Raw genomic sequence first — 10,463 nt, 5'->3', positions numbered from 1 at the left:
CGGCGCCTTGTGCTCACCTCATTGCTAGAGTGAGAAGAGGCTGAATCAGGGTCATTCTGGGTACAAGGTCGCACCTGCCTGGCTAACTGTCTTACCCGTTCAAATATCCATCGTTAACAACCCCTGAAAGAGACCGTGGGGTGACTTTAATTGTTTATTTTATTGATAACTCCAGGCTTTGGGGAGGTCATAAACGAGACTGATCTCTTGGAATGCGTAGAGGATTTCCCAGTTGCTGGTTTGAAGGACTCCAGAGACATAAGTTGAAGTGACAACAGTTTTTAAGATTTAATTGAAATTTGCTTGAACCTTGTTCCCAAGCTCCGTGCAAAGTCAAACGATCTCCCCAGATTTACCCATTAGTGAGATTATACAGGTTTGTGTTTACTTCTAGTTCCCAAGTCCTGCTCCTCTTGAATTCATCCCTCTCTTGGGATCCACTTCCACTTCCGCCATCTTTTTTCCTGTTCTGGGCCAACCCAGACGTGGAATTCAGCCTCTTTTCTTTAATTTCCCCCATGAAGACTTTCCAAAGCAAAGCCCTGTGGAATCCCATTTCTCTTTCTTTAATCTCTCCCTTCTACCCTCTCGACTCCCAAATTCCTCTGGGTGGTTAGGTCCGGATTGGTTTAGCTGTGACTTGACTTCCACATATTCTTCCATTCATAGCCCTAGGGCATTACTTTCTACCCATAAGTGGGCAACCACAACATTTTTCCAAACAAAGGGAGTTCTCTAAGCAGATCTCTGGTGCAAATTCTTTAATGTACATACAGCTGACCCCTGAACAACACAGGAGTTAGGGGTGCTGACCCCTGGCACAGTCAAAAAATCCGCATAACTTTTGACTCCTCCAGAGCTTAACTACTAGCAGCCTCCTGCTGAATGGAAGGCTTACCAACAACATAAACAGTTGATAAACACAGATTTTGTATGTTGTATGTACTATGTACCGTATCCATACAATAAAGAAAGCTAGAGAAAAGGAAGTGTTATAAGAAAAATCATAAAGGGGGGCGCCTGGGTGGCTCAGTGGATTGAGCCTCTGTCTTCGGCTCGGGTCGTGATCTCAGGGTCCTGGGATCAAGCCCCGCATTGGGCTTTCTGCTCAACGGGGAGCCTGCTTCCCCCTCTCTCCCTCTGCCTGCCTCTCTGCCTACTTGTGATCTCTATAAAATAAATAAATAAAATCTTTAAAAAAAAAGGAAAAAAAAGAAAAAGAGTTGATTGTTTAAAAAAAAAGAAAAAAGAAAAATCATAAAGGCAGTGCTTTACTGTCTTTATCAAAAGATAAAGTGTGAATGTGGTTACAAAAGGAATCATGCAGTTTAAACTGGTGTTGTTCAAGGGCCAACTGTATACACACATACACATGCATAATACACATGTGTTTATATGTAAGTCACACACATGTACAGAACATACAACACAGAGAAATACATAGATCATTACTTGAATGGGCATAACTAAATATAGTATACATATCACATGTACACACACACGAACACCTGATTATAGCCCATGACTTCCATCTGCAGAGTTCTAAACCACGTTCACCACAGAGCTGGCGAACTCTTCAGCTCCTGCCTCGTGCTCTTGGACTCTCATCTTTTTTTTTTTTTTTTTTTTTAAGATTCCACCTATTTATTTGACAGAGATAGAGATCACAAGCAGGCAGAGAAGCAGGCAGAGAGAGGGAGGAGGAAGCAGGCTCCTTGCTGAGCAGAGAACCCAACGCAGGGCTTCATCCCAGGACCCCAAGACCATGACCTGAGCCGAAGGCAGAGGCTTTAACCCACTGAGCCACCCAGGGGCCCCTTGGACGCTCATCTTAATTCTTCCTTGCCAGCAATCCTCCTCTGGGACTGAAATGGATCCCATCCAGTTTGCACAGCTTAGTTTAGAAAATGAGAGACTGGAAACATCTGTTTGGTTACTCATTTGTTCAATCCCACATTCTCTCCACCTCTGATAGCCAAGCACCTACAATGGAGTCCCCTATTAGGTCCTATAGAGGAGAAGAGCTGAGCAAAGAAAGGAGGGGTCCATGTCCGCGAAACTGAGAATCCAGCTGGGTGTGCAACACTTAGCACAAATGAAACAAAAACATCCTCAAACGCACAATTCTCATCAGAAGAACAGCAAATTAGAGCAGAATGCTGAAGCCTGGCAGGGTAGCCCAACGCTGCTGTTTCAGCAGAACAAGCAGGAGGAAAAAACCACTGTGGGCAAAAGAAACTGCTGGCTTATGGATTTTTTTTTAATTACAATTTGCATGCTCTCCTAACAGTGTTAGTTCTGCTTAGATGGCAGAGTGGCTTTCATGAAAGTATGAGCTCAGCCTTGTCTTATGCTGGTTAAAAAAAAAAAGAGGTCAGGTAAAATGACTGTAGTAACAGCACCAAGCTAGTTGAAAACCACAGTGTCTTTCAGATGAGACAAAAAAACCGCACACTGGAAATTTTTTTTTTTTTTTTTTTTTTTTTTTTTTTGCTCGCTAAAAACCCCTTGAAGTTGTCTCAGAAGCACGCACATAGGCGATTTCCTCTTTTCTTCTTAGGAGGGTCCTCAAGGAAAACAGCTTTCGAAACCCAAAGCATCAGAGCAGTAGAATGGTGGAGAGGCCTGGGTTAACTCTGATTAAGCGGCAAGGGCCCCCTGAGTTTTAAGGAAGCACGTTGTCTGGAAGAACCTGGAGCTGGTCAGTGTTGGCATAAATCACATGTGCTTGAGGAGAAGACAGTCTGATTCACCCAGGTCTGCGCAAACTCAGAAATCACCAGTACTGGCAATCCAGTTCCGCTAACACACCAGCTGTGCTTTGGGCTGTTGTTTTCTTTATTGCCAATATGGTTTTAGACTGCGGCCAAAGGAGAGGCTGGAGAACTGACCTGGGGTAAAGTAAGAGCAGATATATCTACCTGGCTGAATTTGGGGGAGAGGCACTTCATGTAGCTCTTCAAAATCTTTTATAGTATGGCATTTTATAACTGAACTCTATGCTGAATATTATCATTGAAAACATTTTAAACCATTTTGGAACAGGAATGAGTAATGTCTAAATACATTTTTGAAAACCCATGCCACATACACTGGAGGATATCTACATACAAGCTAAATAACGTCATCAGCGTTCATGAGACATCAAAGCAGACCCAAGGTCAGAAAACAGAAGGACTCTCATCCTACATGCGGATAAACATGGACTATATGTGGTTTTGATTATTTTTTAAATTCAAAAACCAAGTGTACTTCTAATGTGTGCATGGAGGAATTTGCATACGAATTTCATGAAGAATAGGAAATACTAAGATAGTGAAGGGTGATATTTGTGTATGCAGAGGAAAGAGATGATCGCCTATTTCTCGGTAGTAGTGAAACATGATAAATAACTCTTCCTCGTCAACTAACAAAAGAGGCAGAGCTAAAATAAAACAAAAGTACATCTTTGGGGGCCCAGAATTGCAATTTGGGGATCACAGACTTGGGCAGCAACCCAAATAGCGTCCTCCCAGGGAACAAACGTCAAGGGTTTGGAAAGAGGAAAGAGAATGTTTACGTAATTTGTTTACAAAGAATTTTGATTGATGTTGGTCATAGAAAACTAATCTTCCCTGAGTATCATTGGTCCCTAAAGCTACCACTAAGGGAAAGTCTGTTATTGTACACAGTTGCGAGTGTTTGTGCTGAGTCCTTGGGATTTTTTTGGTTTGATCCAGTGCATAAGTTCAAAAGTTCCACCAGTGAGGACATGGGTAAGGCCCACCACCTTTATGGCCAACTGGCTCCGTCTGAAAACCCCTGAACACAAGAGACCCCACTTCACTTCACATACCATACCACAGAGTCTCGAAAATGGACTGATCGATGCAAGTTTTCACCTTCTACCCAAGTTAGGTGGTGCTTTTCTAGGAACTGGCTCTGTTTTTCCTTGTATACCTCTGTGACAAAATTTAAGATTATTTATTAGAGGAAACACAAATGGTCCAAACTTGAAGACATTCAGCAAGATGAACCTACCATGCTGGGCATGATACTAAGAGAAATTGTATCCTTGTTTCATAATCTGTAGTCTTTGTTCTCTCACTTCCTCAAACCACGGAAGAACCGGCTGTTCCTGGGAAATCCTTACTTCTCACATGATGCTCCTACTTATTCTTTTTACTTATTTATACTCTTAATGAAATCAGGCAATCACATGATGTACTTGAACTTGAAAACCCTTTATGTTGATACTTCAAATTCTGTAAATTATATCCAGTTCTAGAGTTAATTCTCTAATTTTGCCTGAGTGCTAGAAAAGTCCTCTTCCTGTATGACAGAGTTGGTTCCATAAACAAGTGGGAAGAGGACAGACGGTCAGCCAATGATGTTGAAAATATCAATGGTGACTATCTTAGGGCAACAAGCTCTTAGGTAACTTTTAATGTATTTCTTCATATGTTAAATAATTATTTGAATTTTAACAGTGATTACGAGTTGTTTATATCGTCAGAAAGCTATTTCCAGGGGCGCCTGGGTGGCTCAGTGGGTTAAAGCCTCTGCTTTCGGCTCAGGTCATGATCCCAGGGTCCTGGAATCGAGCCCCACATTGGGCTCTCTGCTCAGCGGGGAGCCTGCTTCCCCCTCTCTCTCTGCCTGCCTCTCTCCCTACTTGTGATCTCTCTCTGTCAAATAAATAAATAAAATCTTAAAAAAAAAAAAGAAAGCTATTTCCATTGTAAAAAATTACAGAATTGGAAAAATTCACTTCGAGGTGTGTATAAGTAAAATCAGAATTTTAGTACCTAACACCCTATGCACAGATAAGTTACAGAAAAAATAAAGACCTGACATCAAAATACGCGAAGCACAACTTTTATACTATTAGAATGAAATACATAGTTCATGTCTTCATGAACTTGAGTTAGGTAGAATTTCTTAAAACAGGACAGAAAGAGCATGAATCATAAAGAAAAAAATTAATAAATTTGCTCGTAATTTTTAAATGACGCCAAAATTACAGCTTAGCTTAAAAATCTGGTTTAAAAACAAGCCATATGAGGCGCCTGGGTAGCTCAGCTAAGCAACTGACTTGATTTCTGCTCAGGTCATGATCTCCGGATCATGAGATCAGCTGTGTTGGGCTCTACACTGGGTGTGGAGCCTGCTTGGAATTCTCTCTCTCCCTCTGCCCTCCCCCTACCCATGCACATGAGTATACATTCTCCAATTAAAAAAAAGAAAAAGGGACACCTGAGTGGCTCAGGCAGTTAAGTGTCTGTCTTCCTCTCAGGCCATGATCCCAGGATCCTGGAATCGAGTCCCACACCAGGCTCATTGCTCAGCAAGGAGCCTGCTTCTCCCTCTGCCTGCCTCTCCTCTCGTTTGTGCTTGCTCTCTCTTTCTGACAGATAAATAAATAAAATCTTTAAAAAGCAAACAAAAAAAACCCTCTTAAAAAAAAAGAAAAAAAAAAGGCCATAGACTAGGAGAATATATTTATAACAGGTATTACAAAGTATCTAAGATATACAAGGGCATAAGACCAATACGCAGTAAAACAAAACCCCCAATTTTTGAAAATGGGCAAAAAATATGCACAAGAAACAGAAAAGGAAAACAAAGTGACCAAAATATACAAAAATATGCTCCTCCTTGCTATAGTGAGAGAAATACAAATTAAATTAGATCCTTTTTTATATCTATCTGATTGTCTACAAAATGTTTAATTGTACAATATGAAACATTGGAAATATGAAAACAGAAACTTGCAAAATCTACTAGTGGGAGTGAAAATATATAAAGCTATTTTTTAAAAGATTTTATTTATTTGAGAGTGAAAAAGGGAGAGAGAGCATGAGTGGGGGGTGGGGAGCAGGAGGAGAGGGATAAGCACACTCCACATTGAACGTGGAGCCCAACTTGGGCTCGATTACATGAGCCTGAGATCACGAACTGAGCCAAAACCAAAATACAACTATATATTTTTTTAAGAATTTATCTACTTATTTGACAGAGAGAGAGAGATAACAAGCAGGCAGAGAGGCAGGCAGAGACAGAGAGGGGGAAGCAGACTCCCTGCCAAGCAGAGAGGCCAATTCGGGGCTCGATTCCGGGACCTTGGGACCATGACCTGAGCTGAAGGCAGAGGCTTTAACCCACTGAGCCACTCAGGCGCCCCCAAAATACAAATATTTTGACATCAAATTAACAATATCCAGTAAAAGGGCACCTGGCTGGCTCAGTCAGTGGAGTTTGTGACTCTTGAGGTGCAATTCTCACGGTTGTGGGTTCAAGCCCCAAGTTGAGCATAATATTTACTTAAAAAATAAAAAATAAATAAAAAGTTAACTCCAAAAAAAATAAACAAAACCCCCAATATCCAGGAAAGCTAAAAATTTACATTTCTTATGACCTAAAAGGTCCTCCTGCAGAGAAACTTGAAAATATGTGCATAGGAGACAGCTATAAGAAGCTGGGGACATCTGAAACCCATCAGAGGGGAAATGAAAAATCAAGTTTCTATTCCCAAGAACATTCAAATAGCAATTTAAAAAAATGAACTGAGTCTCTATATATTAATGTTGTAACTAGATCACAAAAACATACCATTAAAAGGGAATAAACCAGGTTGCAGAAATAGACAATATGATATAAACTAATTTAAAATAAAAAACATTGTATAGATTGATGATGGATGCACACATACATAATAACTAGAGTCATGGACTGGAGTTACTCCCAGGGATATTCCCTGGGAGTACTTGGGAAGGAAAGTGAAGAAAGGTAATTGAGGAATTTTATCTGAATATTATATTACTTTTGTTAAAATATTTATAAAGCATATTGCAAGACGTAAAAGTAATGACTTAGACTCTCATTCCCACTTGATCCTGACCTGATGAGCAGAATCGCAGTGTCTAGGCTATAGGAAGAGAACCTACAGGGTCCCTGTGTGGAGCCACACTTTAGTATTAAGGGCACTGAACAGTGGTCAACCACAATTGCTACTTACAATCATGGCATGGATAGAACACTACTGAATGTGCAGCATGAATCTAGATGATGCCCTTCGAAGAGTGCCCACTGTGAAGAGCCATCTCACTCACAGACACCACAAGGTACTAATAGTTTCTGAAATACACACCCATACCACTGGGGGGTGAAAACAGCTCTCAGCCCAAAGACTACACTGGAAGAAGAAATCGAAAGCATTTTTGAAGAAAGCTCAGATCGGACATGGAGTTGGTCAAATCAGTCTGAAAACTCCCCGTCCTCCAAAAGATGGTCTTTTTCTTTTTTTTAAGATTTATATTTATTTATTTGAAAGAGATTGCTCGCATGAGTGGGGATGGTGCTGAGGGAGAGGGAGAGAGTCCTAAGCAGACTCCCTGCTGAGCCTAGAGCCCAACACAAGGCTTGATCCCATGACCCTGGGATTATGACGTGAGTTGAAATCAAGAGTGGGTTGCTTGACTGACTGAGCCACTCAGGTGCCCCCAAAAGTCTTCCTTTAAACATGGAAAGCACACGGCCTCTCTTGGCATGAGGAAGGAACACGTATGTTATGAAGAAAAAGGGCATTTTCTCAGTGAAATTTCCAAAGTTTTTCTTCTATCTCAGCTGCTCTCACATCTGCTGGGCATGGGATGGGGATCTCTGTCAGAATATCTGACAACCTCTATCAGCCCCTTTGGATAAACACTTAGGATGTGACTGTGTTGTCTACTAAAGACTGCACTGAACCATGCTCTTTATTCTTGGAGAAGTAGGAACTAGAAAGCCAAGGGGCAAATGCAAGCTCCACAGTGGAGTTCATACACTGAAATGCTTGTGCTTTCACATATAATGACCGAAACTTCCAACTGTGACTCAGTTAAGTAACTGTTAAGGGTCGGTTTTTTGTTGGAGGCACCTGCCCAGTCCGGTTTCAGACTCTTCCTCAGTGTATGTAGTTGGTGTATTTAACTGTATCCTTTGTGCTGGATTGGTGGGTGTGGCGGCTCTCAGAATCAGTGTTAATCTGTGTGTACATTTAAAAACTGGAAATAGAAAGGCAAATAAATCTTTGCCAAATCCTTCAGAGATGAGTATATTTGCATATGGTTTAAAACCAAACTTTATGAAAGCTTTTGATTAAACCAGAGGAAAAATCATTTATTTAAAAATAAACATTCGTACTTCCCCGGTGCTACTAGGGACCTTACAGGCTTGTTTTGGGTGATTATAACTAGAGCCAGGCACAGAAATGGAAATGACCCTATTTTAGGCCTTTGCCATTCAACGGCTGGGAGGGCTTAGGATGTCAAAAGAGCCAAGTAGGAGCATAACCACATCTGGGACCTTCTGGACCTTGCTTGGGGCAGAGGTTGGGCTTGATGAGTTGACTTAAACCTTCTCCCAGCTTTGCTGAAGGAAACCAAGCTCTGGGTTGACTACTAGCTATTAGCAACTATTTTATTTGTCAATATTCTAAAAATTCTTAGGAAGTCAGTATCATGAAAAAAATTCTCTCTCACCCCAGGCCCTGGTGTTCACCTCACCCCAGTGAGCAAGTCAGCTTCCAAGTCATGCCCTCCCCACCCAGGCTTCCCACTGGATCACACTTCACCAAGTTAGGTCTCTTTCTTTCCTGAGATGCTTGAACAAAACAGCTTCGACAGGACCAACTCAACAAGATTCAGACTTAAATCTCCTATCTAAGTTATTTTGTTCACCAGGTTTCCCCAGAAACCAACTCTGAGACAAAGACTTGAGTCCAAGTAGTTTATTTTGGGGTGAAGCAAGAACGTGTTATTGAGTGGGTTACCCCTGTCAATAGGTGGGGTGGGAGGGTTGTCAGTACCACTGGGGAACTATGGATAATAGCAGAGAACACAATTCAGAGTCATCCCACCAAAGGAGGGCAAGGAAGTTCAGGGATTTTCCCTCCCATTCACATGTCAGTAGCTAAGAGCTGCACTGGCACTCCTGGCTGAAACCCCCAAATGGAAACTTGTGGGTGCTTGCAGAAGGTTGCCCTGGCGTACTTGGTGATGGCCAGTACCTACAGGTTACAGGCAGACCACAGGCAGCATCTGCTATCATCAGTACAAATAACACGCAGGGCTCTTGTTTTAGTGATGCTGGAAAGCTTCTGGGAGAAGTATTCAGTGTCACAGGGAATATTCCCCGTGGAAGTCTTCCAAGGTTTCTTATGCTTGGCTTACGAACTAACTGTGCATCAGAGCCCTGTAGAAGACCGCGTTGGCAGTCCCCCACCCCGCCCTATTTCCAGTACATGCACTGGAATTCTCAGGTCTTTCAGGAAATTCAGAGGTCCTTCATGTGTTTTTTGCTCTTTTACTAACTGTAAGAATATAGCTCATTATTCATATTTAGTGAGTCCTCCCTTCAGTGTGAAAAAGCACGCAGTATAAATTGTAATACTCTTCCTACCCTCAAGGACCATGTAGTCTAGTTGGTCAATTACAATGTGTATCATTCCTCTTTTCAGGTGGAATACGGAGTAAGGACTAAAGGCTCAAAAGCCTTTCCAGCTGGAAAACCTATAAAAACAGAAATCAAGTTAGCTTGGGATTAGCATTGAAATACCAGAATTGCAGAATTCTGTCCCTGATTGAAACCACCTCGGCGGAGTTACTGAAGATGATTCCACTTTTAACATTGTGTTATAGTTAGTGGTTTTTTTTGTTTTTTTTTTTTAAAGATTTTATTGATTTATTCAACAGAGAGAGAGAGAGAGATCACAAGTAGGCAGAGAAGCAGGCAGAGAGAGAGGGGGAAGCAGGCTCCCTGCTGTGCAGAGAGCCTGATGTGGGGCTCGATCCCAGGACCCTGAGATCATGACCTGAGCTGAAGGTAGAGACTTAACCCACTGAGCCACCCAGGCGCCCCTATAGTTAGTGTTTTGTCTCACTGTAGCTATACTGTCAACTCCTTAAGAACAAGGATAATTTCCATATTAGTTCTCTCTTGCTGCAAAACAAATAATCCCCAAACTTAACAGCTTAAAACAAGACAGATTTATTATCTCACAGGTTCTTCGAGTCAGGAATACGGGCAGAGTTTACCTGGATCCTCATTCTCACGGGCTTCCAAGCTGACATGATTGTTGGCAGAATTAAGCTCTTCACGGACTGATAAACTATGCGGGCCTACATCGGGCTCTCTGCTCAGCTGGGAGCCTGCTTCCTCCTCTCTCTCTCTTCCTGCCTCTCTGCCTACTTGTGATCTCTGTCTGTCAAATAAATAAAATGAAATAAAATATTTTTTAAAAAAACACCAAAAACCCTGTGGGGCCTGGTTCCTAGATTGTGATTGCCTGGAGGCTACCCCCAGCCTCCTTGTCAGGGGGGGCCTCTCCAATATTGGCTTCACCAGAGCATGCTGACCATGAAAACAATAGAAACAGAAGTCATAGTCTTTTCTAACCTAATTATAGAAGTGACAGCCCATCACCTTTGCCATATTCTATTGGT

The 10,463-nt window shown here is 41.9% G+C and overlaps 1 long non-coding RNA gene across 1 annotated transcript; it reads right to left on the bottom strand.

Moving 5' to 3' along the window:
• Nucleotides 1–8,734: 8,734 nt before the first annotated feature.
• On the bottom strand, nucleotides 8,735–10,169 carry LOC111142722. The gene is made up of 2 exons (XR_002640283.1): nucleotides 10,056–10,169; nucleotides 8,735–9,530 (listed from the first exon to the last, which is right to left on the bottom strand). It is a non-coding gene; the product is annotated as an uncharacterized LOC111142722 (long non-coding RNA).
• Nucleotides 10,170–10,463: the final 294 nt, after the last annotated feature.

The sequence above is a fragment of the Enhydra lutris genome, unplaced genomic scaffold, assembly GCF_002288905.1.
Source record: "Enhydra lutris kenyoni isolate GAN:26980312 unplaced genomic scaffold, ASM228890v2 scaffoldscaffold8, whole genome shotgun sequence".
Classification (NCBI taxonomy): domain Eukaryota; kingdom Metazoa; phylum Chordata; class Mammalia; order Carnivora; family Mustelidae; genus Enhydra; species Enhydra lutris.
The sequence above is the reverse complement of the archived record's forward strand: the minus strand, read 5'-3'. Positions and strand labels throughout refer to the sequence as shown.